The following is a 24,976-nucleotide window of genomic DNA, read 5'->3' as shown; positions in this document are numbered from 1 at the left end:
AGATCATAAGGAGTAGTGATAATTTTTTTTATTGCGTAGAGTTCTTCAATGATTCAGCCAAAAGACACATTATCAAGTTTTATAAGTTAAACAAGAGGCCTCATAAGTATATGCAATGAGGAAATAAAGTATTCAATACTTGGCTATTGATTTCCCCAGAAATGATGACCCCTACTAATTTTGGGGAAAGAAACATACGCAACTGCTACAGAACTGGACCCAAGGAAGTAGAATGAGCACTGCACTTTCATGGGCCTCTTATTTATGAAACAAAATGTGCAAACTTTATCTATGTTCAAATGATTAAAGAGTGATGAATTGTTTCACAGAAAAAAAAATAGAATCTCTGTAGTATCACACAAAGGTTGCAAATGCCTTGTTCAGAAAAAGCCAAACATGGAATGAGGTGGAAACAGGAGCTGCTGTCCTTACCAATGCCCTACTTCTATCCAAGTGGTCTCAGTCCAGGAGCAGTGGAGAAATGATTAACGATTCAAGCTTATTTAAAATTTTACATTTTATTATAGGATAATCAAACACACTACGTGGGTTGAAATCATGTGCTACTCTCTAATTAAAAATGTAGAGATCCAAATTTCATGAAAGCCAGGAATTCCATTGTTTCTGGTGTTAGTTAAAATATTACAGCTTTCCTGTAAGGCACGAGCAGGGCGAGGAGAGGAATTAAGACCCGGACTTCTTGTTCTCATCGCGTAGACAGCTCTACCTCCAAGATGGTCAATGTACCTAAAATCCGGAAGGGCTTTCTGTAAGAAGTGTGGCAAGCATCTGCCTCGCAAAGTGACCCAGTAGGAGAAGGGCAAGAATTCACGGGATGCCCAAGAAAAGAGGCGCTAAGGTAGGAAACAGAGCGGCTATGATGGGCAGACGAAACCCATTTGCCGAAAGAAGGCTGAAAGGACCAAGAAGATTGTGCTGAGGCTTGAGCGTGTGAAACCCAACTGCAGATAGAAGAGAATGCTTGCTATTAAGGAATGCAAGCACTCTGAACTGGGAGGTGACAAGAGAGAAAGGACCGAGTGGTCCAGTTCTAACTCCGTGCTTAACTTTAAGGCAAAATGTTGAAGCTATAGGAAGATTAGCTGTAGGACAATAAATGCAGTAGTAAGCACACACACACACACACACACACACACACACACACACAAAGACACAATCCATTAGTCTGAGCAGTCCTCCTGGCATGTCAAAGGAGGACTCAGCAGGTCGCTTTTCCCGTGCACCCGGCCATACGCTTCCAGGAAGGTACAGCGATCCTCCCTGCTCTTTGGTTCTGTTTTACCTAGTCAGCTCTGCTCTGAAGAAAAACGGGGAATTCCAGAGCAATTCTTAAATGGTAAGTCACTTTTATGATAGAACATTGTTATTATATTAAATTTGATTATTGGTGATTGTTGTGCATTTCACATTGCACCTAATTTATCAATTAAACTATCACACATATATATGTTTTGAAAAATAACCGCAGCATACACAGGCTTAATATTACTTGTGGTTTGTGAATCTTCTGGGAATCTTGGAATGTGGTCAGAACAGACAGATGAGAGCATCTACTATATCCTGAATCTAACTAATATGAAGCCAGCTTCTTTCGCAGCTTGGAGGTCCTTTATAAAACGTTACAAAGTTAAGGAGAGATTGTATTCACCATATAACATTCACCATATACAGTACATCTTCTAGTTCTTCATAATTGATGAACACTAAACGTCTAATCACAAAAATAAGTCCTTAAAAAGGCAGGATTCCACAATATACTTCTTCCTTTACTTACTTGCTGTTTTGTGTTATATGAATCAGAGAGCAACTACATAAAGAGATTTTGTAGTATAATTTGTATTATTTTTATTTTTGTCTTTCTATTGAAGGAGGTATTTTATATTATAAGGAAAATGTTGACTGTGTTCAAGTATAATTAATAATAAAGCTCCAAGTCTACATGGCTGACAACATAGACGATCAATTGTAAGACTTGCAGGAGCTCTCAGAATCATGTGCTGTGCATAATATTTTGTGTGCTGGAAAGAAAATACAAAAGCATAAGTCAAACTGAGGAAGCCTGGGGAGGTAAAATAAAATGATAGTGAGCTTATTTGTAAAATGCTATTACTCTACCCTGAACAACTCTCTCTGGTACAAAACTTTCCTTTAAACTATAAAGAACAAAAGAAAATACACTTGAAACAATGCATTATTCTTATGGCCTTTTGATAGTTCAAACACTGCATTGAACATGACAGAAATGTACTGCCAGATAGATGGTCAACAGTACCTAGGAAATGTAAATATTCTTATAAAATTCCTGAAAATGAGGGTATCTGGTTACTATGGAAACATGAAAAGTATATAACCTGAAACCAAAGTCAGGCAGGTATCCACATTTGGGGATCCCTGACCCAAAAGTGAAGGCATCAGTTGGTCATGAGCTAGCAACAAAAGCTTTCGTCTTCCTCCACACCTCTTTGCAGGGGCTTATCTCTGCTTGCTGTCATCTGCTGCTATGTGGCTATTCCATTCACCATCAGGCTGTGACCAGCCACCATTTTCACAACTTCTGGGTTCCTTGTCCATAAAGAGCCATGAAGAATAACGACCCTATGAAAATGTTGATTTAATCAAGTAAAGATGTAAATAATGAGCATATTGCTGTTTCTCAAAAGACGTGAATTCCATACTGTTCTTTTGCTTGTCCATTTTGATTGAGAAATATTTGCAATTAAAATAATAGTTTTATGCAATAATAATATGTGGTTACATACTCTCTCAATTTTTTTCTCACTATACTCTCAAGTAAAATATATAACCAAGAAAAATGCCTTCAAAAATAGAACATAATAAAGAAATATATGAGCAGCACCATTTTTCTTCATTGTAGCTAAGAGATAAAGAACAAAACTTTTATTTAATGGCATTTCATTTTTCTGTTGAGGCTGCAGATTTGACAGGTTCTTCCTTGTAATTGTGAGAGACACTGAATAGATTTCCTCAAAGACTCCTAGCTCATATTGCTACCACTGAATTTTAAAATAAGGGGCATGGATCAGTGTTGAAGTCCCACATTACAGAAAAACCTTGAGTTGTTTCTTGACACATTACAAATTTTATCAATGAGACTTCACACCCTGATTTTTTTTCTTACAATTCAGACCATGTGCAGTAAGCAGTAGAGCCAGAGACCTGGAATGAAGGTTGAGGGAAGGCCATGTAAAAGCTCAGAGGAGAACACATCAAGAAGCGAGGTCAAGCATTTTTCACAGCCTCTATGGGAGAGGAAACTATAGTGGGTGGTCACAGAAGCGCTAAGGAAGTGGCAGAACTGAGTTACCAGCAAAATGAGATATTTGGGCTTCTGTGAAAGGAAAAACTTCCCCCTCATCATCCTCTCATCTTGGCTTCTCTACAAGCTTCAATGACTACTTGGGAAATGCATGTAGCTTAGCCAGACAATGAGGGAAGTCTGCAGTAAGAAGAAGAGAATGTGCACCAGCCTGTGAATTGCAACAGCTCTGCCTAGTAACCTGGTTTCAAGCTACAACAGCTTCTTTACATGGCTCGAAGATCTCTCTGTGTTCTTGTTGCTAGCCTTGTCTTAACCCCACATGTGCTATTGGTTTCCAGCTTCTGCTATTCTCTACAAGAAAATGATTGACATGGACAATTTCTCCTGTTCTGCTGAAGAAATGGAATTTTCTCTGTGACTACTTGATCAAGAAGTTTAGAAGCCTTTAGAAATCATTTGTGAGGGAGTCAGTTTGGAAATACTTGCTTTAAAATAATAATAATAATAATAATAATAATAATAATAATAATAATAAAGAGTACTATAAGATGAGCTGAAGGGAGATGAGATTCTGGTCAGAGCTTTAGAAAAACGAAATTCCAACAAAAATTTTAATAGTGAAGGGCAGGATCAGGAGGTTTCAGTTGGGAACCAGGATTCCACTGGCATTTGGAATAAATGTGTGTTGCATTCTGGCAGACAATTTGTCTACATTTTGCTCATGTTCTGAGACTTTACTGGAGACAGAAATCAAGGATAATGGACTAATTAAATAGTCAAAGAAATTTCAAGGAAGCCCAATATTGAGGCTGTGGCTAAGCATGTACCTATTTTTAAATGTTTCCCTAAATAATACTATGACACTGTTCACATAGTATTTGCATTGAATCAATTATAATAATCTACAGAGGTCTATAAGTACATGAAAGCATATGGTTAAATTAGATGGAAGCACTGTGAAATACCTTAAAAATGAAATGTCAGCCTCCACAGTGATGGCCTGGAAGCTGCAGTGGTAAAATGCATAGCATGCCCTGCCATGGGATACTTTACTAAAGCTCGGTTTGAGCATTTGGTTTTCCTAGCAACTCTCTGAACCCAATATAGCTACCAGATTCACTGTATACTTATTTTTTTGGTCTTCCCAAGCCTATCTGGTAGAATATCAAGAGCTCAGAAGTTTGCTGGAGCAACCTTAACAAAATATTGAAAAACTGAATAGCTTCAACAATAGAAATTACCTCCAAATCCTCAAAACTAAAAGCATGAAGTCAAGAATGGAGGAAGGTTTCTTTCTGAGGATTGTGAAGGAGAATCTGGTCCATGTCTTCCTCCTAGCTTCTGGGGAAGTTAACAATCTGGCAGCTCTGACTCTACTCCATCCTTCTGGTGATCAGTCCTTCCCTTCCCTTCATAAAGGGATCCTCTGAAGATGTTGTAAGCACAAATACAAATAAAAAACAACAAGCTCAAATCTCTGTTGAAATAAGGTCAGGGCCAGGGAGATAGCTCATTAGAATAAGTGCCTGCCTGGCAAGTGCAGGGTCCTGAATTCAATACCTGATATTGGAAAAAAGAAAAAAAGAGGAAAGAAAAGAAAGGAAGAAAGAAAGAAAGAAAGAAAGAAAGAAAGAAAGAAAGAAAGAAAGAAAGAAAGAAAGAGAAAGAAAGAAAGGTCAAAGTTTTCCTCCCTGATTATTTTTTGTTGTTTGTTTGTTTTGTTTCATTTTTTCTTGAGGGATTTACCATAGAATTTGTTAAACTAAATATTTTCTCATCTTTTGAAATACGTATAATTCTTTCTAAAACCAGTGAGGCATGTTTTCTTTTGGTACAGCCCATATGAAGAGATTTTCTAGTTGAGAGATTTTGTGCTTTAGCCAAATTTGTACTAATTGTGAGAATGTCATTCATATTTGATTAAGTTTACCTTACTCGTCCCGATCTCAACTAATTACACCATTCTTTTTTATATAAAGACCTGAACACAGAGTCTCAATAAGAGAAGTCTTTTCTAACTTTTGTTTGCTTTGTTTTTTGAGACAGGAACTCTCTAAATCTCTAAATTGCCTAGGGTAAGCCAAAACTGGTTGCTATCCTGACTCAGCTTCCCAGACTGGTATGGTTACAGGCATGTGCTCCACACCCAATTTCAAAGTAAAATCCTTCTGTGAGATACTGGGGACTAAGACATCAACATAGAGATTTTGGAGCACATAATGCCACCTATAACAAATAAAATAACTAATATCCTAAGATCAACTAACATGTGAAAGAAAGTACACCAACTGTGGACATCTCGCATTGCATGCAATGTTTCCAAGCACTATGACTCACTTCTAGTGCATTCTCCACTATGGAGAAACTCAAAGGCAAATGGGTTAAATTTCACATAAGAGCAGACACACTATAGAGTGAAGTCTCCAAGCTAGGGCAGTTTTAATTGGTATTTTGACCAGAAAGAAGAACCACTCATCTCTCATTTTTTTTACTCTCAGACTCAGAAGGAGGATATTAACAGTAGAAACAGCATTAAACACAAAGTGTTCTTTTACCCTTTTATTTTTTTCCATAATTTTGAGAAACAAATAGCAATGAGACAGTTTCAAATCAAATTGGTAGGACAGTTTCAATAATTAACACATTGCATACTCTTTTTCTAGAGGTTATTTGCTGTAAAAGATGCAGACATGATCTCCTATTTACAAACACTATTACAACAAATCCCCCTATTCATTAAGAGAATGTAACTATATATCTATCCTAACCATTTTGAATACACAGATACAAAATGAACATTCTTCCGTATACCCTTTTTTGTTTAGTTCCCTCATTTGAATATTATAGGTGTGTTAACTCAGCAAAATATTCTAAAATAGTCCAACAGTCCATAATAGTATTGAGTCTTCCACTTGACTGGCAATGTCAGAAATTGTTGACCTGAGTCACCTACAGCTCAACATAACAGGATTGGCTTTACTTCTTATACTTCATTTTATACTTTTCTGCTGGATGGTTAAGACCAAGATAAAGAAGACATATAAAACAAGATTTGTAGCTTTTGGATCTAATAAGGTGAGTGAAATCTCTTCAGTATTTATTCTGAGATCCTATACCTCAGATTGTAGATCCATTGTCAGTGTCAGTCATGTGGATGAGTCATGGCCATTGCTTGGCCAGTGTGCTGTCTGTGAAAGTCTGAGAGAATGTTTTGTCTCCATGTGACTCTCCTTAGGCACACTCTACATCATCCATCACCTTCCTCTTTGGCCCCATAATTTCCTTGATCAGAAAATTTGGGACACTACCGAGTTACATGACGTTACAGTACAAGTTCTCATATGTCTTGAGTCTTAATTGACCTTGGAAGGCTAGAACTAAAATGTTTGCTTTCCTTGGGGTCCTCCGTTTTCTATAATTTTGGTCTGAAAACTTAGGTTGTTTACCCTCTAAAAGGCAAGCTTATTGTTATTACCATACAACCTAGGCTGTCAAGCTTAACCTCACTGTCTGAATATCAAACATCTTAGGCATAACATGGAACAGGTATTTATCATCAAGTATTGATATGTTGAACTTTAAGTCCCTACAGAATATGATGAAAAAACATTTGAAAAATTAAAAAATATTTTTAAAATAGGCATTAAAAATTATATAATTCTTCTGTTTACACAGAAATCCAGAAATCTAACCATATACAACCTTGTAGCAGGACAATCTTGTAACACTCCTTTCGTGTCTCCTGCCTGCATTCACCAACGCCTTCTTTTTGAGCAATCATCTACCAAAGAGACAACACAACAGCAACTGGCATGTCATGACAAGCAGCCTGTATTCAGAAGACCAGAATGACAGGCACTCCAAGCATGAACCTACTATTACAAATTGCCATTTTCAGTGCAGTTGCTTATTTCACAGGTCTCAGTGTATATATTTAGTCAGGGTCAGAATCATTCCAATTAACTGCTAGATTCAAAAATCTTCTAAAGATTCTCAGGATCATTGCATTATGCAGTTTCTACATATAACTCTATGGTTTGCCACAATCATGTTTCCTAGCTCTTCTCCTTTCCCTCTCTTAACTATTTAGTCCTCAAGTTCTTGCTTTCCTTTTAGTTGTATTATACCTTTCTATTTGTATTTCTTCCTTTGAGTTCTTATACTATTGAAACTATGTGATATTTGTACATGTGTGTCTGTTTTATTTCACTTATGAGTATATCTTCAAGTGACATCCACTTCAATATAAAGGCTTTGAGTTTATCATTCTTCATATATGAGTAATACTCCATTGTATAAAAATACCAAATCTTTCTCATTTATTCATCAGGTGATGGGCATCTTGGTTATTTCAAGATTTGGCTAACACAAATTGTTCTGCTATAAACATAGGTACACATATATTACTATGACATGATGATTTCAGATCCTCTGGGAAAAATTCCAGTAGAGGAATAGTTGGTTAAATGGGATTTCCAGTCCAAGTTTTCTAAGGAGTCTCCACACTGATTTCCATAATGGTTGTACCAGTCTACATTCCCACCAGCAGTGGAAAAGGGATCCTTTTTCCCCACAGCCTCTCCAACATTTGTTGTTAGGTGATTTCTTTATGATAGCCATCCTTTCTGGGGTAAGATGATATCTCAATGTTGTTTTAATTTGCAATTCATGGATGGTTAGTGATGTGGAGTATTTTTTCATATATTTATTCGCTTCTTAAATTTCATCCTTTGAGAGGTGTGTGTTCATCTTAGATGCCCATTTCTGGACTGGGTCTTAAAATTTTGGGTCCCTAGTGTTTAAGTCCTTTATAAATTCTGGAGAGCAGACCTTTCTGAGTACTTATTTGTCAAGATTTTTTCCAAATTCATGGGTTGTCTTTTCACTTTGTTGGTAATTTCTTTTGATATGCAAATCTTCTCAATAAGAGCATCTCCCAGTTATTAATTCTTTCTAGTGTTTCCTGTGTAATTTCATTTTTGTTCATGAACTCTTTGCCCTTCCCTATGCCTTCAAAAGTTCCTCCTACTTTCTCTTCCAGGATATTTAGTTTTTCCTCTTTTAATGTTTAGATCTTTAATCCATTTTGGCTTTAGTTTAGTGCATGGTGATAAACCTGGGTCAAGTTTTAGTTTTCATCATGTAGAGAGTCAATTTCTCCAGCACCATTTATTAAATAGGCTATGTATCTTCCAGTGAATATGTTTGGCCCCTTTGTCAAAGATAAGGTGGTTGAGTGTGTTCATAGGGGCTCCAGTGACTTCTAATCTATCCATTGATCCTCAGGTCTATTTAGTTGCCAGTACCATGTTGAAATTATCACAGGAGCCTTGTAGTATAATTTCAAGTCAGGAATTGTAATGCCTCCTGTCTTGTCTTTATTGCAAAGGATTACCATTGTTATTCTAGGTCTTTTTTGGATCCAAATAAATTTTAGGATTGATTTCTCCAGCTCTGTGAGGTATGTTGATGGTAATTTATAGGGATTACATTAAATCTGTACAGCAATTTTGCGAGTATGTCCATCTTCATAATGTTGGCTTTCCTACCAGCAGCATGGAATATCTTTCCATTTTCTGAACTCCTCTACAATCTCTTTTTTAGAGTACTGTAATTTTCCTTGAAAAGATCTTTGACTTCTTTAGTTAGATTAATTCCAAGGTATTTCATTTCCCATGGTGTTATTGTAAAAGGTATTGTTTCTCTAATTTTCCTCGCAGTGGGTTTGTTATCTGTGTAGAGGAATGCTATTGACTTTTGGGTATTGACTTTGTATCCTGCTATGCTACTGAATTTCTGTTTTAATTCTAGAAGCTTCTTTGTAGAGTTTTTTTGGTCTTCCAAGTAAAGTAACATGTCACCTGCAAATAATGATTATTTAACTTCTTCTTTGCCTATTCTTATTCCTTCTGTTTCTTTCTCCTGTCTAATGGCTCTAGCTAATGATTCCAGAACTATATTGAATAGGAATGGTGATAGAGGACATCCTTGTTTTGTGCTAGATCTAAGAGTAAAAGATTTCAGTTTTTCCCCATTTAGAATTATTTTAGTTGTTGGGTTTTCATAAATCGCTTTTACCAGATTGAAGTAGAGGCCATCTATTCTAATTTTCTGGAGGACTTTGAACATGAATGAGTGTTGCACTTTGTCAAAAGCCATTTCTGCCTCAGTGGAGATGATCATGTGGTTGTTAGTTTTCACTCTATTGATATAGTGTATTACATTTATAGATTTTCAAATATTGAACCATCCTTGCATCCCTGGAATGAATCCTACCTGGTCATGGTGTTTGATCTTCTTGATGATTTTCTGTATTCTATTTGCTAGGATTTTATTGAGGATTTTTGCCTCTATGGCTATTTGGGAGATCGGACTGTAGTTCTGTTTTTCAGTTGCATTTTTTCTTTGTAGTGGTATGAGTATAATATTTATCTTCAAGAATGATTTTGGGGAGATTGCTTCCTTTTCAATTTCATTAAAGAGTTTGAGGAGTATAGGGACTACATTTTCTGCACATTTCTTGTAGATTTCAGCCATGAATCCAGTTGGACTTGGACTTTTCTTTGTCAATAGGCTGTTATTGGGCTATTGAGAGTGGTTATATCTTGTCGATTCAGTTTTGGTAATTCGCAGTTTTCTAGGAATATGTCCATTTCCTCTGTGTCTTCTATTCTGAGAGAGTAAAAATTCTCAAAGCAGCTATTGATAATCTTCTGAATTTGCATTGGGACTGTGGTAATTACCCCCTTTTCATGCCTTCTTGCTTGTATTTGAATTTTTTCTTTCCTCTTTTTGATGAGGTTAGCTAGGGGCTTATGAATTTTATTTAATCTTTCAAAGAACCAGCTTTCTGAACTGTTTTCTTCGTCTCAGCTGAATTAATTTCTGCTCTAATCTTTATGATTTCTTTCTGTCTTTGGGTTCTGGGTTTGGTTTGCTCTTCCTTTTCTAGTTGTTGAAGGTGTAGCATTAGGGTATTTATTTGTTCCTGTTCTGTTTTCCTAATGTGTGAGTTCACAGCTATGAATTTCCTTCTGAGAACTGCTTTCATCTTATCCCATAAATTCCAATAAGTTGTGCTTGAATTTTCATTGAATTGTACATATTGTTGAATTTCTTATTTAATTTCATCTGTGACCCATTGGTTGCTGAGTAGTGTTTCATTTAATCTCCATGTAATTAGGGTTTTTTTCTGTTTTCTTTTGTTATTTATTTCCAGTTTCATTGCACTGTGGTCAGATAATATACATGGGGTAATTTCTGTTTTCTTGCACATACTTAAGCCTGACCTATTGACAACTATGTGGTCTATTTTACAAAATGACTCATGTGCAGCTGAAAAAAAATGTTTACTCAGTTGTTTTTGGTTGGAACACTCTGTATGTGTCTACCAAGTCCATTTGTTTCAAGCTCTGGAGCTGTTCTATAATTTTTTTGCTAATTTTTTGTCTGGTTGACCCATCTTTTTGAGATACAGGGGATTAAGATCTCCTGTTAAGATTGTGGTACTGGATATTATGTTTTTCATGTCCATTAAGATTTGCTTTATACATTTGGGTGCTCTTGTGTTTATTGCCTACATATTTATGAGTGTTACCTCTTCCTCTTGAATTTTTCCCCTAACTAGTATGTAGTGGCCTTTATTTCACTTGATCATTCTTGAAGTTGAGACTGTCTGAGAATAGGATTGCTACCCCTGCTTTTCTCTGAGGCTCTGTGTCATATAGTATTGTGTTCCATCCTTTGACTTTCATCCTATGAATGTCTTTGAGTTAAATGTGTTTCTTGTATACAGCATATTGTTGGATTTTATTTCCTAATCCTCTGTGCCAGTCAATTTCTCTTAATCAGTAAATTGAGTCCACTGACATTGATGGTTGTATTGATATATTGACTTACGATTCATGTGTTATTTACCTGTTGTCATTTACTCCTTTTTCTCCTGTGTTTAATTATTTGCCCATTTAGTTGCTTGCTTCTGATCTCATTCGTGGAGTTCTGATCATTTTGGTCCCTCTCTAGAACATCTTTCAGTAGCCTGTGTAGGGTTTCCTTTGTCATCATGAAATTCTTTCATTGTTCTTTGTTATGGAAGTATTTCACTTCTACATCAAACTTGAAAAAGAGTTTTGCAGGGTATAGTATTCTAGGCTGGAATTTGTTTTCATAGAGGAGTTGATGTACTGTGCTCCATGCTCTTCTTGTCTTCATGGTTTGTGAAGAGAATTTGGCCGTAATTCTGATGGGTTTTCCTTTGAATGTGATCTGCTTCTTTTCTCTAGCAGCTTTCATTATGTTATTCTTTAGCTGCCTTTCTGGGTTCTTGACTATTATATGTCTCGGTGTGTTTTTAACTGGGTTGAGGTTACTTGGCATTCTGTATGCTTCGGTTCCCTGAATGTCAAATTTTTTCCTCATATTTGGGAAGTTTTCTGCTATTACTTCTGCCCATATTTTTTAATGTCATTTGTATTGACTCCTTTCTCGGTGATACCTATCAGTCTCACATTTTTCATCTTTGCATCGTCTTGCAAGTGATGAATTATTTTTTTCCTGCATCTTAGTTGTATTTAAAAGATCTTTTCTTACCTTTTCACTAGCTGCACTTCATCATCAAGATCTGAAACTCTGTCTTTACTTTCACTCAAATGGTTTTGCAAGCTTGTGATTGAGATTTTAAGTTCCTCTCTATGTCTTTGACTCTGCTTCATGCAATCTGTTTCTTTCCTGTATTGCTCACTCAAGGAATCCATCATTTTTCTAATCTCTCTTTTTTTTTATCAATGTCTTCTTTAGAATCAGTTATAAATTCTTTTACTGCAGTGTTTTTTTTTAGATTTGGCTTTCTCCCTATATTTCTGTATTTGATTCTTTACTTCAGATGCTGTGAGTTCAGACAATTCTTTTTCTTTTCCAGAAAATAATTCCACTCTGAGTTCCTCTCTAAATTTCTGCTGTTGCTTATTTACTATTGACACTATTAATTCGTACATTTGAACTGAGCTAATAGAAAGAAATTCAGCTCTGAGTCCCTCTATAACCTTCTGCTGTTGCTTATTTACTATCGACACTATTAATTCATACATTTGAGCTGAGCTCGTGTCCTCTGCACTTGTTCAGTGTGGGAATTGGATTTCCTCCATATATTTCTGCATTTGATTCTTTACTGCAGATGTTATTAATTCAGGAATTTCTTTTTTCATTTCCAATCTGAATTCCTCTATACCTTTTTTCAGTTGTTTCTGTATTTCAGAAGCTATCGATTCTTGATTTCAGCTGTGTGACTCCCAATTTGTTCTGTGTTACTGTCCTCTGCACTTGTTATGAGTGGCTTTGGGGTCTGAGATTGCAGTTTGCTCCTTCTTGTTGTCATTTTGTGTATCACTGTCTTCTGGCCTTTTTGTAGATCTTTGTTGCAGTTATAGCCTCTGCACCTACTGAAATTCAGGTGTAGATCTACAAAGTTTGGATTTATCCAGCTGTTCCTGGGTTGGGTCTGGCTGCTGTGCTGAGCTTCTTACTGCTGCCGCCCTTGGGAGTGAACCTGTTGTGCCCCTCTGGCAAAATTTTCTGCTCCTCTACTAGCTGGGTGCTTCTATCCCCTACTCTCTCCAGGGATTGCAGCTGCAGGGTTTCACCCCAGGCCTGTATATCAGGCCTGAGCTGATTCTGGAGGGGACTTGGTGGAATTTGGGGGCAAGGAAGCTCTCCTACACACTAACCAGGCCTGGACTAGGACTGGATCTAGACGTCCCCGGAACACAGCAGAAATTCTCACTGGGACAGCAGGGTAGGGGGCTGCTGCGGAGTGGTGGGTGGTCTCCATGGGATGGAAGAATGTCTCACCCATGCTCCACCTGGACTTGAACTGCCAGGTCCCACCAGCACAGGGTAGCAGGAAGCTCTCCCACACACTCACCGGACCTGGGCTAGGACTGGATCTGGGGGTCCTCAGAACGTGGCAGAAATTCTCACTCAGTGGGCAGAAGGGGGTGGTACTGTGGAGTGGTCGGGGGTTCCCAAGGGAGTGGAAGAGGGTCTCACCCATGCTGTGCCTGGACTTGGACCACTAGGTCCCCCTGGTGCGTGGTAGCAGGAAGCTGTCCCACACACTCACTGGGGCATGGGCTAGGACTCCATCTCTCTTTTAGGCTTTTAACATCAGTTTAAAATTACATTGCATGAAAGTGTTTTTCAAAACAGCACAATTCTTTTCCAGAAATATAACAGTATGAAAAATTCTGTTTAGGTCCATAAGTGTGTGATTATAAATGTAACTTTCAGGGCTGGGGATATAGCTCAGCAGCATAAGCACTTGCCTGTTAATCACAAGGGCCCAAGTTTGATCCCTGTTACCACAAAATAAATAAATAAACAAACAAGCAAATAAATGTAAGTTTTAGTAAGCTTAGATTTTAGCAACAAAAAGAAAATGAAAAACAGTGAGCTTTCTTATTGTCATGTCTGCTTTAAACTCAATGATGTTTTCACCCTTTCTCTTCTTCTTCCTCCTTCTTTGATTTTTTTAAAAGTCCTGCAAGCATATTTCCCCTTCTCTGTCATACAAAACCAATTAAATGTAAAACATTTCTTATATATTTAATATTATTATTAGAACTAGTATTGTTTTTCTTTAAATGTATTTAGTACAGCTTCTACAGTGTCTCACTACACAAAGCAGACTCATAGTGGTTCTCCTATTTTCAGCCTCTCAGGCATTGGGATTATAGGCACTTGCCACAAAGCCCAGTCTGAATGGTCTTCTCAGCGCGCCCCGCGAGCAGGGCCACATGCAGGGGATAAAAACCCAGTCCCTGTGCCTGCCTAAGCAGGTGTTTTCATCCACTGAGCTATCTGGCCAGCCTCGAACTAATAAATTAAAAAAATTATTGTTTATAGCTTTTATTATTGCATTCCACCAACCTTCAGGCCTGTCTTCTCTGCTAGCCTCTTCTTCATTGGAGGAAGAGAAGTTTACTGCATAATTCACAGTCCCCTAGAGATTTAACAACCAAAATAAATATTAAGACACAGCAAATACAATCATGCCACTACTACTAAGACATTTGCGCTTTGATCCTGTGAAAAGATATGCAGGGAAAGCAGGCAATGAGAGGCATTCCCTTAAGCAGAGAAATTAAATTCTTAATCATTTCTTTTTCTTTTTTAATTATTTATTGGTACAGTTAACATATACATAATAGTCACATTCATCATATGGAATTTGAACCATATGTTCAAGTCTAACTATTCCTCATTTTCCTCCCTTCTCTTCAACCCTCCCTTATTTCCTTAGTTACAAGGTTTTGCTTTTATCTTTTTTATCATTGTTTTATTTCCCTTTCCACCACCCAATTCCTCTTTAACTTTGGATAATTGCTCCCTATTTTATACTATCTAGCATATATTTTGATTAATTACACTTTTAGTTTTTCATACCAGACAATGTATTATTTACACATGTGTCCAATTTATTTCACTTAAGAGTATGGTGTCCACTTATTTAGCCATTAATGTCTCAAAGTTATCCTTCTTCTATGATGACTATTACTCTGCTGTACTGTTAGAGTACTATTTATCCATTCAGCAGTTTATGGCCATTTGGGTTGTTTCCAATATATAGCTATTACAATCTATGCTTTTATAAACATGAGTGTACATATATTGGTTTGGTGTGATGCTTTTAATTCTTTTGGGAAGATACCAAGAAGGAGAATAGCTGGCTCAAACTGAAACTTTAGTCCTAGTTTTCTTTTTTTTAAGTAACCTGCATGCAGATTTCTAGATTGTTTGCACAGTGTGTTTAGTTCAAACTTCCACTAACAGTAGAGAGTGTTCCCTTTTCTCCACATCACCAGCATTTGTTAGTAGTTGATTTATTGATAATAGTTACCAATAATTGGGATCCAACTTTATTAAAAAGCTTTTGCACAATAAAAGAAATCAGCAACAGAGGGAATAGACAACCCAGAGAATGGGAAAAATCATAGCAAGTTGTTCCACTGACAAAGAACTTATATCTAGAACATATAAAGAATTGAAAAAGTCAGGCCTCCAAAATTCCAAGATCCAATCCAAAAATGGGTATCTGTGATGAATATGCATTTCTCGGATGAAGAAATACAAATGGAAAATAAATACATGAAAAAAATATTCAACATCATTGTCCATCTTAGAGATGCAAACTAAAACAGCACAGAGATGTCATCACACCGCAGAAAGAATGGCAATCATCAAATTAACCAGTAACAAATGTGGGTGAGGCTGTGCAGAAAAAAGAATCCTTCTCCCTGCTGATGGGAGTGTAGACTGGTGCAACTACTGTAGAAATCAGTGTGTAGATTCCTTAAAAATACATAGGTTCAAAGTCCCACTTGGACCAGTTATACTCCTTCTGAGTATCAGGTATCTTCCCACAAGAATTAAAAACATCATATCATAGTGATATATGTGCTTCTATGTTTATAGCAGCACAATTTGTAATAGCTAAATCTTGGAAACAATCCAAATGACCATTAAATGGATATGGATAAGAGAGATGTGTTTTTTAAAAATATAAAAGTATTATTCAGCCATTAATAAAGATAACTTGAAGATTTTTATAGATAAATGGATGTAATGAGATCATACTCATAAGTGAAATAAATCAGACCTATATATGTAAACATATTTTCCCACTAGTATAAGAGATTGAACAAGAAAATATGATTTGAAATGTACAATACATATTGTGAACTGGGAAATACTGTGTAAAAGAAAAAAACAAACTGTGATGGGATAAAGAGCAAAGAAAAGAACAAATGAAAGATCAAATGAAAGAAAGAAAATGTATAGACCAGATAATTAAGATAGTTTTACATCTAGCTTCTCTTAGTTCCTTGAAAATAATGTTTTGCATTAATATTGTTTAGGCAAGATATTATGCCTATATGTTGTACTCTGACTATTATGAAGACAACAATACATAATGTATCAGCTATTATAAGTACTAGCCTGTTTTGAAACTCAATTTCATTGATTATCTTTTTTCCTTTTTAAATTAATATAAAAAAGAAATCACTACCAGAGTGAAAAGATAGCCCATCAATTGAGAAAATATCTTAGCCATTTATGCTTCAGATAAAGGACTAATGTCTAGAACATATAAAGAATTGAAAAAAATATCAACCCTCTAAGATTTAAAGACCCAGGCCAAAAATGGGCAGCTCAAATGAATAAGCACTTCCAAGAAGAAGTACAAATGGAAGATAAATACATAAAAAATGTTCTTTATTAGTCATTTGAAGGATGCAAATGAAAACAATGCTGAGATTCAATCTCGCTATAATCCTATCTCTTTTCAAAGAAAATTTAGTATTTTTATATTAGGACAGTCTAAAAAATCATATTACATGTATTTAGGGTTATGGGAATATTTTCTTGATAATCAAAAAATATTTCTTTACATGAAAGTATAATTTTGTACTTTATTAAGCATGCTTCAGTTAATTCTGTTTATTAGATATATCACTATTTAAGATAGGAGTATCAGTAAAACCTGTTACTTTTCACTTTATCTGGTGAGCAAATAGCTTCATGAGACAAGTTCACATTTTAATTTTCAGTTCTTCCTGATGGAAACCATGTCTAAGTACTTCATTTTTCACAGAAATGAATATAATAATTCTGTTCATTTTCAGTGATATTCTTACAAGTGCGCGTTCATCCTAGCACACACAATACAGCTTGTTTGAACTACGGGACAATCAGTCTGAAATAATTCTTTCTACCACCAGGTCTTGCCCTATTTCTGCAGTAATTTTCTCAAGCTGTGTTGCTGATATTGGTAAGATAACAAGCATTTATACAGTATTTGTAATCTTTCTTTTTTAGTTGAAATCATGTTCAGAGATTTCTTCAAGTCAACTCTGGGGAACTTTAACATACTGTGCACTTTCTCAAATAACTTATAAGTGTTTTTAAGTAAGCAGGTGAGCCTCAGTTGGAAAACAGAAACCTGAGTTATATATATATATATATATATATATATATATATATCATCAGATGCAGGGATGTCTAAAGGTCTAAATTGTTTTTTCTAAGTGGGAGCAACACTGTAACTTCCATGTAAACTTTATCTTTTGATAGATTTAAATCTTTACCTTATGTATCTCTCCTTTGCATGTTTTGATGGACACAGATCTGGATCTTTCCCAGACTCACTTCCCAAGGTCTCTGTCAAATTGCACCAACTCAAGAGCTTCAGTCATACTAGGCTATACTGTCTTTACAACATCATCCAAAGAGACTGTGGTTTTTTCTCATCTATTTATTATGGGGCTCCCACCAGTTATAATCCTTCTTCGTAGCCCTATTACCACTTAAATTTCTTAAGAAATACCTTAAATAAAAATACAAGGTAGTCCAAGTTAAGCTGTTTGATCTCTGAGTTCATAAAGACAGAATAGTAAACTATAGAGAACACTAGTGGATGATACAGAATACAATGCCCTCATTCCATGGAGATCATTTTTTGAGTTATGTACACAACTTGTTCTTATTTTCACAACTCATTCTTATGAGTTTAAATTTTATTTGCAAGTCTCTTGAGAATTCTTCAGAAAAGGTCATATTATATTGTAAATTTATGAAGGTCAAAACAGTACTGATTTGGTTTTTGCTTAATCAACTGGTTAATTAAACAATAGATACAAGTAAAAATCTACTACGCGTAAGTGCTATATAGGTGTAGGAAATTCAGAGAAGTATACATGTGATATCTCAGACTATTGAGAAATAAATAAGGTTTGATAAGAATTGTAGGAGAGAAGAGCAATTGACCTTAGAATAGAGCCTGAATTCTGGATTGATAATAGATTGATAATGAGAAAATATTAATGGCAAATGTCTAGAGATGACAATTTAGCAGATCTGACTTTAAAAATATTTGCTTGAATGTTAATAAAAACAATAGAAAAAATAGATTCAAAAAGTATTTTGTTGTGAAATACTTTGTTTCAGATTTGCCTTTATCTTGAGAGTGGAAATAATGTGGTAAAGAAATATTAAAGTTTTGAATGCAGACATTAATAGAAGTATGTGGTGATTCTGAAATGATTAACTTATGTAATTAAAGTGTAATTTTGTAGGGAGAGATCAGGTGTAGTGTGATTATTTTAAAATATAATTATAATCCAGATGTTCAATGATAGAAAAGAGAGAAAAATACTTTTAAAAAGACAAAACCAAATAAAGCCATTAAATAACATACATAAGTCACATGAACTTGTGTAATATCATGCGTATGGTGTATTTCTCAAACTTTAATTATGACAGAAATAATAAATTGGCTCAAATCTAAACACAATTCAAAAGAAGTATCACTGAAAAGGAGGCTTCTCTGATTTATTTGATATGGAGGCTAGTATTTACTGAACAGTTAAGTGGGTTATTGCCTAAAAGACATACTTTAGCTTGAAAGGTTGAGCTTAGCTGACAGGGCTGACATCCTGGCTTTGGTTTTGAGCACTTGTAGACACTAAACTGCAAAAAAAAAAAATCAAGAGTGACATTTTGTATTTGTTTTCCAAATTATTAAAGGTTTTCTATACCTACCAAATTTAGGATTGTAAAGCAGGAAACCAACACCACTTGGGATCCAGAGATCATTTTGTATCTGTGTATTTTCCATAGAGTTAAGATTAATCATTTCAATAATAAAAGAAGGAAGTACATACAGTGAAACAGAACAAGATTGAGAAAGATGAGAGGACGCTGAGGTAAATAGACAAAAAACGCAGCAATTCCTATTCTACCAGAGAAACTGTACATGGTTCATGTTGTAACATCCATTCCAAAAATACCAGTGTCCCAGGATGGTTGTGCTCAGTGAACTTATGAGGACAGTATCTCTGCTCTTAGCCCTTTGGCTGACAGTGTGCCAACTAAATATTTGATGACCTTCACAAAGACCTTAAGCAAAGCCATTGCCAAAATGGCTCCCGTCTCTGACTACCCTTGGCAGAGCTATGTCAGAATTCTGTTTATCATACTGTTTTCAGTGTCTTCCAAAGGCAATTTGCCTTTAGTTGAAAAAAAAATCATATAATACAATACATCACACAATAACAGGGATATTTTTAAAAGTTTAGTTAATGATCTCTTGATGTCTAGTAGTGTTGGTTTCCTATTTCACAATCCTAAATTTAACAGGTAGAGAAAATCTGTGATATTTTTGTAAACAAATATGAAGGATTGGAGCGCAATCTGAAAACAATGGTGTTAGAACTGCCAACTGATTTTGACAACCCCTATATACGGCAAGCCTAGTGGTAGCATCCAGAGGAGTATAAGCTATAATAACTTTCTTATTTGGGTCACCTTATCCAACAAAGACAAATTACCACAAACTGTTCAGATCCAGGTTACTCATTTTGCAACCCTAAATGATTTTCAGACTTTATTTGGTAATATTAATTGGCTCCAGCCCAGTTTTGGGGCTAATTTCTCTGGCATTATTAAGTGTCATTTTGAAGTCTGGTTCACTGCCAGAAGCAGAGGATTGTTCAATAAATGATAGATAGCCTGTTTTGTACAGAGGAAATACAGAAAGAGGCACTCAGCAGCAAGAGAAAAAGAAAAGGTGAATGTCTTTGGCAAGTGGAAGTCAAATGAGATGACAGCAGAAACTGGTGCCGATAGAGTGTGCACTTCTATCTCAGCACTAATGCTGGAAGAGCTGTAGTATAGATAGGGTTTAGGAGTATTTTAAGATTAGGTCAAAATTTAGGAAACTCTCTATATATTTTATATCATTTTAATTTGTATTCAAACATAGAATAATAAAAATCAGTAGCAATACCATGGCACATTTTAACTTTTAAGAGTGGTTTTTCCTTGTGAAATTTCTTCTTTCAGAAGTCGACATTACATATATACAGTCCTATGATTGGCATAAAAAAGACAACTATATATATGTTCTCAATAATTTTATACAAATGTATGTATAAGCAATTATAAATTATTAATACCTGCATTTTTAAGAACCTATTGCTTTATAGAAACTAGAATGTAAGAGTAAAGGATCTAGTTTAGTGATACTGCACTTGAATATAAAGTGAAAGGCCCTATGTTCAATCCAGACTACTGGATTTAACCAGAAAACTTAAAATATAGTCTAAATAAGCACATTGTAGAGTATAGCACTACTTTTAGAGTGTAATATGTTTAAGCCATGTATATTCAAAGGAAAAAAATAGGAATACGGGCGATTTCATCTAGGAGCTTTCTTTGGTATTTAACCAAGTCTTTAACACACGGTGTAGAGTCTTCAGCACAAGAATGGTTCCACAGAGCATGAGGGGTGAAGAGCCATAGGAATAAGCCCTTGATCGCCATTATAAATCCTTAATTATATATAAAAGACAAAATATTAAGCCACTTTACTTTAGTATTAAACTACTTTACCTTAAATGGAGCTATTTTTTGCAACCAATTATTTTGGCTATAAAAACAGTGAAATAGATCAAAGCTTCGATTAAACTGAAAAGTTTTGGATGAGAGAAAAGATAATGTTTACCTGCATGAACTTTGGAGCTAGTCAAGGATGTATCCGAGTCCTAGTAACACCATTTATCAGCTCTGTTACCTTTGGCCAAAATGGAATGTGCCCATTTCCATCATGCTCACTTGGTAAATGATGTTGGGACAGCCATTGTTATAATTAAAATTTAAACACTTAAGTATTCTTCACTTAAAAATTTCTTAAAATAGAATAGGTCTTTTTCCATAATTGTTTACTATTTTTATAATATCTGATTAACTTAGTAATACAAATAAATTAAATGTGATATTAGTGAGTAATATAAAAGCAAAAAGGAAAAAAAATGTAGGAATTGTCAAGGGGAGTAATCAAAGTCTAAGGCTTTCCAAGAGGTAAACATTCATCATAGATTCAGGAATTTATCTGATAAGCTTGGCATAAATCAGACAAAATGTTAAGATTGCTCAGTGGTTTTTGGAAAATTGCATGTATGTAATTTTTACCTGAATATGTTTTAAATGAATTAAAAAAGAAAGAAAGAAAGTTTTTGAAAACTCTAACTCAAGTGTATTCTTTAGCACAATGTAATAAACATGCTGCGTAGCTAATCCCTGATTCTTGCTCTTTCTGCATGTTTAGCACCTTTTAATTATACCTTACTTCAATTCTGAAGATGAAAGACACACAACATACGTGAATAGCACAATGACAAGCATGAGTGTTGACACTACATCCTATCTCTGTCACTTCCTAGCTGTGCACGTACTCTCTACTTTAGTTTCCACAAATCTAAGCTGAGAACATCATGTTTGCAATATAGTTTTTCACATAATGGAGTGCCTGGAAAATTCTAAGTACTCACTAAATAATAACATTTTAGCACTCATACACACAAAATGATACCCCAAATAAAATATGATACTAATTGATAAAAATAAAGACCAGGGGCATTGCAAAGCCAACAACTACACTACACAAGCATAGCATAATGACCCTCTCTTTTGTTATGGAGGGGTTTCTGATTAAGGTTTACAGTCTCAGCCAATCAAAAAGGAAGCATTGTCATGGACACAGTTCTTATGGCCCACATGATAAAAATTAAATGCTGCTCTCACATTGCTCGATTTCTGAAACTAGCATCAGTCAGGAATTTGTACCATAAGTAAAGGTAATACCGTAAATATCTTATTTGATTAATTTATTTACTTATGTATGGAACTGGTGGATTTGGGTGTCTCCTGTGGTTGCTGCTAACCTGCTGTCAACTTTCCTAGTGTGCATGGAGAGGCAGCAGACCTCTGCCCTGGATGCCAGCTCAGCCCATCTCCTGCTCACCTAGCACCTGCAGCCCTGCACACTGACCTTTCTCTACACTATGAGAGCACCCTGCAGCTGGACCATTTAAAGTTGACTGGTACATCTTCCATGTGTCAAGGATACTCACTGCTCTGCACCTTTACAAATATTCTTTTCCTTGTCAGAAATGTTTCTGCCCCCTGATCCAAGCAGCTGTCTCAGTGTCATGACTCAAACATGAAGTTCCCTACTCTGAAGTCTTTCCTGGCTCTGCAAGGCAAGGCTGAGACTCTTTGCATATCCCTGCATACATTAGACAATGTTCTGGTCCCTGAGAATATGTGCTTCTTGCAGGAAAATTCTGTCCATTTATCTGTGCATTAAAACCCACACGGTGCAAATAGTAGATGTTTGTCTAAGGACAGCCCAGTGAGGGATTGAGTCCTTTTGAGTATGCAAGGGGAGTGAAATAAAAACTCTCCAAACAAGTGAGTAGGCTTCTCCTCTTGATTTACTGTCATTACTTCTCCTTCTAGCCTTACATGTATAGAACATGTATAGGGCACTCATCCCTATATTAATATTAATATTAATATTAATCCCAGTATTAATATTCCACATAATAAAGTAAAATCTTAAAAATCATCAAAGACATTTTATGGCAAACATCAGGTAAGAAATGACTTGATACCCTGTCTACCGTACCTGAACTAATGATGAGTCTCTAATAGTGAGGCATTTAACACAATGGGATTTTAAACAGAGCCAATTCTAAAGTGCTTAATCTGAGAGATGCAATTAGTTTTGTGATGCTGGAAACTAAATTATGAAGAAAATATTTTATTAGTCATGAATAAACTGTCAATCAACTCTTTGTGGCCCGTGTAAAAGCCCAGAAAAAAAATTGATGGTGAAATTTGAATTAACTACTAGACATTAATGAGATTAAATATCTTACTAAAAGTAGCACTTTTTAACTTGATCAATTCTAAGTTGCAACTTCTTTTTTATTTCAATAATTCCCTTAGGTTTCTCTAAATTATATAATATTCAATATTAATTTGCACTGAAGAACCTCCATTCAAATGAATTTGGAATGCTACCATTGTATCAAAAGGAAATATCAACATTTTATCCAAAACCATATTCCTGACCTACTGTAATTCTCTATGTGAGTATTAGGGCAAGGTCTAGGTTCATCTCTGTATACATTTTTAAGTGGCTGTTAGACATCCAAATAGTTTGGAATTTATTCCATATTTAAAAGAACAATAAAAGGTGATTATCTACTAAGTTTAGATCATTTAGATATTAGAAGCAAGAGGTAATTGTGAAAAATACCTCAATTCTTGGTTCATGTCTCAGTGACGTGATTCAACTACGAAGTTCCCTACTCTAAAGTTTTTCTTTGCTCTGCAAATCAGAAAACCCATCTACATGATGGTAGGATGTACTTAACACTTATTGGACCAGTAGTAAACAACTGGTAAAATCAAAGTTACTTAGAATTATCAGACTTTGAAAGCCTGGGAATTTTGTATGCAAACCATCTTTAGACATAAGCACCTGGGACCTCCCCCCCAGGATAATTGCCATATACTCAACATCTTCAGAGGCATAACATTTCACGCTTTCTATCTCCTTTGCTATAAACACCAGACAATTGGTTTCAATTTTGAAGCCATATAATTTACATCTCCCTGTGAGTCACACATTCTCCAAAAGCATTTCAGCTGTTTTGTATTTCAGTTACCCTATAACATTTTTTTAAGAAATACCATTAAGGGATCATCGTCTGCATAGCTCAACTTAAACCAACAGCCCAAGCCACTATCAACTCTTTTCTACAATCTTCATTTACCTGGTTTCCTAAGAAACTAGAAAACCTTTAAAATATTTAAATAAAGCATGTCACTCATCTACTTAATAACTTCAGCGAATTTCCATTGCCATTGGGGTAATATCTAAAATCCTCTTCATGCCCTCTAAGACCTCAATATTCTGGTACACCTACATTCATATCTAATTAGATCCCACTTTCCTTCTCAAACGAGTGTCTTCAGCCACATGCCTCCTTTTGTTAATTTACTGTGATTTTTCCTATCATAAAGGTTTTCTGCATTTGTCTGGAAATTTTCCTCCCATTCTGTCCTTGACTTGCTAAGTCTCACCTTAAATGTCAGTTTTTAGAGGCTTGTAGACTTTTATATGCATATATTTTGCATTTCTCCTTTGTCACATAATTCTTGATTTAACAATCTTGATGTATATCTCTTGTATGAGATTTTAAATATCTGTAACCAGAGAAAGCTTGTGATGTCTGGCCAACATTATGTTCCTTTGTTATAATCAAGCAAGATACAGAGTAGCTATATTAAGTACCTCTGAGCAGGAATGCATAAAATATTAGCTTATCAGCCCCAGTAAATGTTTTACTCTGGATGAGTTGCAAAATCTAAGTCTCATGGGTGAGAAGGAGCATAGAGGCCAGAGTGGTAGGTTAGCAAGTCCTTCTATGACCAGAAAGGCACTGAGAGTCATGATCCAGAGATCCAAGTTAGTAAAACACAGGAGATGGAAGAAAATAATGTTGAGGTAAAAATAACTCAGAAAGAACCATAATAATTTCATATCCTAGAAGTAGCAATCAGCTTTGAGTACTACTTGACACAACTGCCTAAATTATAAGGAAATATTCTGTGATGCTCCCATCCTTTCTTTCTTTTTCTTTTTTTTAATTTATTTATGTGTGTGTGTGCGTGTGTGCGTGTGTGTGTGTGTGTGTGTGTGTGTGTGTGGCCAGCTCAGCCCACCAGGGGGCGGGGCTGGCTGGCATGTGGTGCTGGGGGATTGAACCG

The sequence above is a fragment of the Octodon degus genome, unplaced genomic scaffold (assembly GCF_000260255.1).
Source record: "Octodon degus isolate 3935 unplaced genomic scaffold, OctDeg1.0 scaffold00019, whole genome shotgun sequence".
NCBI lineage: Eukaryota > Metazoa > Chordata > Mammalia > Rodentia > Octodontidae > Octodon > Octodon degus.
Note: the sequence above shows the minus strand (reverse complement) of the source record.